At 48.8% G+C, this 6,578-nt stretch overlaps 2 non-coding genes across 2 annotated transcripts; both read right to left on the bottom strand.

The window, feature by feature from the left end:
- Positions 1 to 336: 336 nt before the first annotated feature.
- Positions 337 to 408, bottom strand: TRNAP-AGG (transfer RNA proline (anticodon AGG)). Its single transcript has one exon. It is a non-coding gene; the product is annotated as a tRNA-Pro (tRNA).
- A 3,512-nt stretch (positions 409 to 3,920) lies between these two features.
- TRNAP-AGG (transfer RNA proline (anticodon AGG)) lies at positions 3,921 to 3,992 on the bottom strand. Its single transcript has one exon. It is a non-coding gene; the product is annotated as a tRNA-Pro (tRNA).
- Positions 3,993 to 6,578: the final 2,586 nt, after the last annotated feature.

The raw sequence follows: 6,578 nt of genomic DNA on the forward strand, positions 1-6,578 counted from the left end.
TTTCCTCTATACTTTATCAGCAGTTGCTCGGAATGCGAGGGGTAAGTGTGAAAATTGCAGCGGTGTCGGCCAGCATGCATACACTCAGACGTCCTGAAAAATCCCATAGCTGCGGGCAGAGACAGACAAATATCTGATGCCTAAATGCCAGGAAGGAGAGCCTGTGAAATCATCACACAGGGCGCACTGAGAGCAAGCAGGAAGGAAGCCAAGGCATTGTAATCCATTTTTCGCCTGAGGCAAAAAATATGTTTTGCGCAACAATGCTTCGAGTAAAATGAGAAATGTTGAGGGGTTGTGTATTTTGAGCAGGATTTGATTGTTTTCCGCTAAAATGGGCTCGTCCGGGATTTGAACCCGGGACCTCTCGCACCCTAAGCGAGAATCATACCCCTAGACCAACGAGCCTGGGCACAGAAATGCAACGGCTCCGACCCTGCTCGGAGGATTGGTGACAGAGAGTGGGAGACTACAACCCAAAGCAAGAAACTGCACATGGTGCTCTCTTTTGCAGTACGACTAGAGTCATTTGCATGGTCTTCATCGAACATGACATAAAAAGCCTCTATCCTTTAGACATTTTGGCCCAGATTTACAAGAAAATGACTAAGCGCGACGCTGTGCCAAATTTGCAAGCCCCACGTGCCGTCATTTTCAAAATGCAGGAAAGCGCCGTATTTAGTAGAATACAGCGCACCCCTGTGCTTCCCCCTGCACCAGCTCTAAATTAGCTGCTGAGCGCCAACGCAGCCGTTCTTGCACCATGGTACAAGGATGACTGCGTTGAGGGGGAAATTGTTTTTGTGCAGGAAGGGAAACCTTCCTGCCCCAAAAAAAAATCTTCAATGGTGATTTGCTCTTACTTCTATGTGTGCTGCAGAATGCATCACACATAGAAAGAGCAAAAACAAGGAGAAATGAAAACATTTCTCCTCAGTGCGCCACTCTAACGACACCCCTGGGATGGCGTTGGATTTTGGCGCTGACGCAGATTTACGCCAACTCCTAAATCTGGAGCAGCATCAAAATGCTATGGTGTTGCTGTGGCACACTCCCAACAACACCCATTGCACGCCCCTTCCAGGGAACGCGCTGTGTGCTAAGGGGCCGTATTTACAAGGTGGTGTTAAGCCACAAAAAGTGGCTGAACGCCATCTTGTAAATACCGCGCAGTGCATAGTGCCACCGGAGGCGTCACTAAAAGTGATGCTCCGGTGGCGATAGGGCCTTGTAAGTCTGGCACTTTATTTGCTCAAGGTGTGTGTTCTTGGTGAGGGCAGGAAAGCTATTTTTGCTCTCGTACCTTCCTTCCTTGGCTGGCTTGAATGCTGTAGGCTCAGGCTTCATTGCAAAGGTCAAACAGTGAGCAACTGACTGCCGTAAGCTGGCGCAACTCCTCTTGGTGAGCTGTGACAGATGCCCCAGGAGCGTAGTACCTCACGATGGTGAGGGATAGACACAGTCTCTTTTATCTCAGCTTGCCTGTCAGGTGAGGCAGGAAATGCAAATACTGTGAAAAAGCCCAGCGACTCGAACCAGGGACCTTTCGCATGTGAGGTGCGCATGATAACCACTACACTACACAAGCAGACACACTTGCCGGCTTGCTTCATGTGGCTATGCATTGTACTGGAACCACCACACTATGGAAACAGACACACCTGCTTGCTTTATGTGGCTATGCATTGGACTGGGATGCAAGGATGAGGGCCAATGTTCATGACGCTCAAAGCTGAGCCTTCCGGAACACAATCTCTTCCCTTGGAAGAAAGGAACTGGGATCACTTTCATTCCAAGAGGTGATTTCAGAACTGGACCCGAAATTACCATGGAGAAGCACTGTGCATTTAATGTTCCTACGAGCACTGCTGCTCCAGCACAGAAAAGCAGTTGCTAAGAAATCTCGCATACCTTCATGATGCTGAACCGTCTCGACGCCAGTATAAAGCATGTATTGCATTGCAACATGACATCTTACAAGAGTGAAAAGCAGAAATACTCCTGTTTAAAACACAGACTGAACCTATAAAGGTAGGGGTTTGTCTGGGATTTGAACCGAGGTCCTCTCACACCCGAAGCGAGAATCATACCCCTATACCAACTAGACTGCCGCTGCATAGTCATTTGAAACATCTTCTGAAGCGTCTTTCAGAAAAGCAGGGCCATTTGGAGGCTCTCTCTCTCTAAGCGTGCCATAGCAATTGATGTTTTCTGTCAAGGATTTTTTGTTTGTCTCTAGCAAGGCAAGAGGTAGTCAAAATGCCCTGTGCCAGTGAGCTGAACTAGGGGACTGATGTGAAAAGCAGACCCTTTCTGGTAGTTGTAACCCGCTGCTAGTCATGGACCCTTGCACCTTAGATTTCCCAACCAGAAGCACTGAAGGGCCTGCTAGCTCTTGAGCCAGAGGAGCATGCCTCTTGGATTCAAGCACACTTGCTCGGTCAGCGCTCGATCAGGCTCGATCAGGCGAGATTTATAGTAGTGGCTCATAGGCCTGAAACACTCACCTGGGAGACGCAGGGTGGCTGATTTCCCGGAATGGCCCTTGATGGGGAAATCACCTCCTTTCCCCCGCCTCATTTCAGAATTGTGTGCTAGTCGCAAGACAGTGTTCAGGGGTTCATGGGTACTGCCTACTCCCAGCTGCCTCTCTGTCTTCTTCATGTAAATTGCAAGTCACGAGGAGGCACCATTGCCAATATGCTCCGCCCACCTAACCAAGAAACCTAGTTTGAGCTTGTCTGCCTGTGTTGTTGCAGGGGCAGAGTCTTCTTTGCCCAAAAGGTGGCAGGAGAGCCTCACTTCAAACGATAGAATCAACTGCTTAAGTAGAAACCAGCATGGTAGTTACTGTCATAAAGTGCAGCTCTAACAGAAGGTGTGCCTGAGACGCCCCTTCCAGTAATACACAGAATTTTGATTGAGGGCCCAGCCGATGGGTTGGTGGATTTCTCCTCACATGCCACAGCAGCTTCCAAAGATAGTGGTGTGAGGAGCTGGCTCTGCAAGCAGAGCAAGATTTAAGGGAAGAAAATACACCTGTCAGAAGTGGGATTTGAACCCACGCCTCCATGAAGAGACCAGAAGGCTCAGCTTCACTGAAGATCAAGCTCTCTTGAGTCTGGCGCCTTAGACCACTCGGCCATCCTGACAGCCAAAACAGTGTGCAGGTCGGACTCTTCAGTCTGCACTTGTTGATTTTGCCGCTTGCAATGTTCCTATCAAAGTCACAGCTTTAAAGGCCCCACAATATAACATGGCCAAGAAAAAAAAAAAAAAACAGAACAAGAAACAATGCACATGCACGACCACCGAGGGATGCAGATAACTTTTTAGCGTCCTGCAATAGTAAAGCACGTTTTACACAGGTCACAAGTTTTTAAAGGTCATTTCTGTCTAAGTGTGCATTGAGAGAGACTGAGGTTTTAGGGAGCAAACACAAAAGCTGCTGCTGCCAAGTGTTTCTGCCCGGTCTCAAACCGGGGACTTTTCGCGTGTGAGGCAAACGTGATAACCACTACACTACAGAAACAAGCTTGCTGATTTGACTGAAGGAGCACAGTTCCCCTCATATGTTTGCACGATTTCCTCTATACTTTATCAGCAGTTGCTCGGAATGCGAGGGGTAAGTGTGAAAATTGCAGCGGTGTCGGCCAGCATGCATACACTCAGACGTCCTGAAAAATCCCATAGCTGCGGGCAGAGACAGACAAATATCTGATGCCTAAATGCCAGGAAGGAGAGCCTGTGAAATCATCACACAGGGCGCACTGAGAGCAAGCAGGAAGGAAGCCAAGGCATTGTAATCCATTTTTCGCCTGAGGCAAAAAATATGTTTTGCGCAACAATGCTTCGAGTAAAATGAGAAATGTTGAGGGGTTGTGTATTTTGAGCAGGATTTGATTGTTTTCCGCTAAAATGGGCTCGTCCGGGATTTGAACCCGGGACCTCTCGCACCCTAAGCGAGAATCATACCCCTAGACCAACGAGCCTGGGCACAGAAATGCAACGGCTCCGACCCTGCTCGGAGGATTGGTGACAGAGAGTGGGAGACTACAACCCAAAGCAAGAAACTGCACATGGTGCTCTCTTTTGCAGTACGACTAGAGTCATTTGCATGGTCTTCATCGAACATGACATAAAAAGCCTCTATCCTTTAGACATTTTGGCCCAGATTTACAAGAAAATGACTAAGCGCGACGCTGTGCCAAATTTGCAAGCCCCACGTGCCGTCATTTTCAAAATGCAGGAAAGCGCCGTATTTAGTAGAATACAGCGCACCCCTGTGCTTCCCCCTGCACCAGCTCTAAATTAGCTGCTGAGCGCCAACGCAGCCGTTCTTGCACCATGGTACAAGGATGACTGCGTTGAGGGGGAAATTGTTTTTGTGCAGGAAGGGAAACCTTCCTGCCCCAAAAAAAAATCTTCAATGGTGATTTGCTCTTACTTCTATGTGTGCTGCAGAATGCATCACACATAGAAAGAGCAAAAACAAGGAGAAATGAAAACATTTCTCCTCAGTGCGCCACTCTAACGACACCCCTGGGATGGCGTTGGATTTTGGCGCTGACGCAGATTTACGCCAACTCCTAAATCTGGAGCAGCATCAAAATGCTATGGTGTTGCTGTGGCACACTCCCAACAACACCCATTGCACGCCCCTTCCAGGGAACGCGCTGTGTGCTAAGGGGCCGTATTTACAAGGTGGTGTTAAGCCACAAAAAGTGGCTGAACGCCATCTTGTAAATACCGCGCAGTGCATAGTGCCACCGGAGGCGTCACTAAAAGTGATGCTCCGGTGGCGATAGGGCCTTGTAAGTCTGGCACTTTATTTGCTCAAGGTGTGTGTTCTTGGTGAGGGCAGGAAAGCTATTTTTGCTCTCGTACCTTCCTTCCTTGGCTGGCTTGAATGCTGTAGGCTCAGGCTTCATTGCAAAGGTCAAACAGTGAGCAACTGACTGCCGTAAGCTGGCGCAACTCCTCTTGGTGAGCTGTGACAGATGCCCCAGGAGCGTAGTACCTCACGATGGTGAGGGATAGACACAGTCTCTTTTATCTCAGCTTGCCTGTCAGGTGAGGCAGGAAATGCAAATACTGTGAAAAAGCCCAGCGACTCGAACCAGGGACCTTTCGCATGTGAGGTGCGCATGATAACCACTACACTACACAAGCAGACACACTTGCCGGCTTGCTTCATGTGGCTATGCATTGTACTGGAACCACCACACTATGGAAACAGACACACCTGCTTGCTTTATGTGGCTATGCATTGGACTGGGATGCAAGGATGAGGGCCAATGTTCATGACGCTCAAAGCTGAGCCTTCCGGAACACAATCTCTTCCCTTGGAAGAAAGGAACTGGGATCACTTTCATTCCAAGAGGTGATTTCAGAACTGGACCCGAAATTACCATGGAGAAGCACTGTGCATTTAATGTTCCTACGAGCACTGCTGCTCCAGCACAGAAAAGCAGTTGCAAAGAAATCTCGCATACCTTCATGATGCTGAACCGTCTCGACGCCAGTATAAAGCATGTATTGCATTGCAACATGACATCTTACAAGAGTGAAAAGCAGAAATACTCCTGTTTAAAACACAGACTGAACCTATAAAGGTAGGGGTTTGTCTGGGATTTGAACCGAGGTCCTCTCACACCCGAAGCGAGAATCATACCCCTATACCAACTAGACTGCCGCTGCATAGTCATTTGAAACATCTTCTGAAGCGTCTTTCAGAAAAGCAGGGCCATTTGGAGGCTCTCTCTCTCTAAGCGTGCCATAGCAATTGATGTTTTCTGTCAAGGATTTTTTGTTTGTCTCTAGCAAGGCAAGAGGTAGTCAAAATGCCCTGTGCCAGTGAGCTGAACTAGGGGACTGATGTGAAAAGCAGACCCTTTCTGGTAGTTGTAACCCGCTGCTAGTCATGGACCCTTGCACCTTAGATTTCCCAACCAGAAGCACTGAAGGGCCTGCTAGCTCTTGAGCCAGAGGAGCATGCCTCTTGGATTCAAGCACACTTGCTCGGTCAGCGCTCGATCAGGCTCGATCAGGCGAGATTTATAGTAGTGGCTCATAGGCCTGAAACACTCACCTGGGAGACGCAGGGTGGCTGATTTCCCGGAATGGCCCTTGATGGGGAAATCACCTCCTTTCCCCCGCCTCATTTCAGAATTGTGTGCTAGTCGCAAGACAGTGTTCAGGGGTTCATGGGTACTGCCTACTCCCAGCTGCCTCTCTGTCTTCTTCATGTAAATTGCAAGTCACGAGGAGGCACCATTGCCAATATGCTCCGCCCACCTAACCAAGAAACCTAGTTTGAGCTTGTCTGCCTGTGTTGTTGCAGGGGCAGAGTCTTCTTTGCCCAAAAGGTGGCAGGAGAGCCTCACTTCAAACGATAGAATCAACTGCTTAAGTAGAAACCAGCATGGTAGTTACTGTCATAAAGTGCAGCTCTAACAGAAGGTGTGCCTGAGACGCCCCTTCCAGTAATACACAGAATTTTGATTGAGGGCCCAGCCGATGGGTTGGTGGATTTCTCCTCACATGCCACAGCAGCTTCCAAAGATAGTGGTGTGAGG

The sequence above is a fragment of the Pleurodeles waltl genome, unplaced genomic scaffold, assembly GCF_031143425.1.
Source record: "Pleurodeles waltl isolate 20211129_DDA unplaced genomic scaffold, aPleWal1.hap1.20221129 scaffold_72, whole genome shotgun sequence".
NCBI lineage: Eukaryota > Metazoa > Chordata > Amphibia > Caudata > Salamandridae > Pleurodeles > Pleurodeles waltl.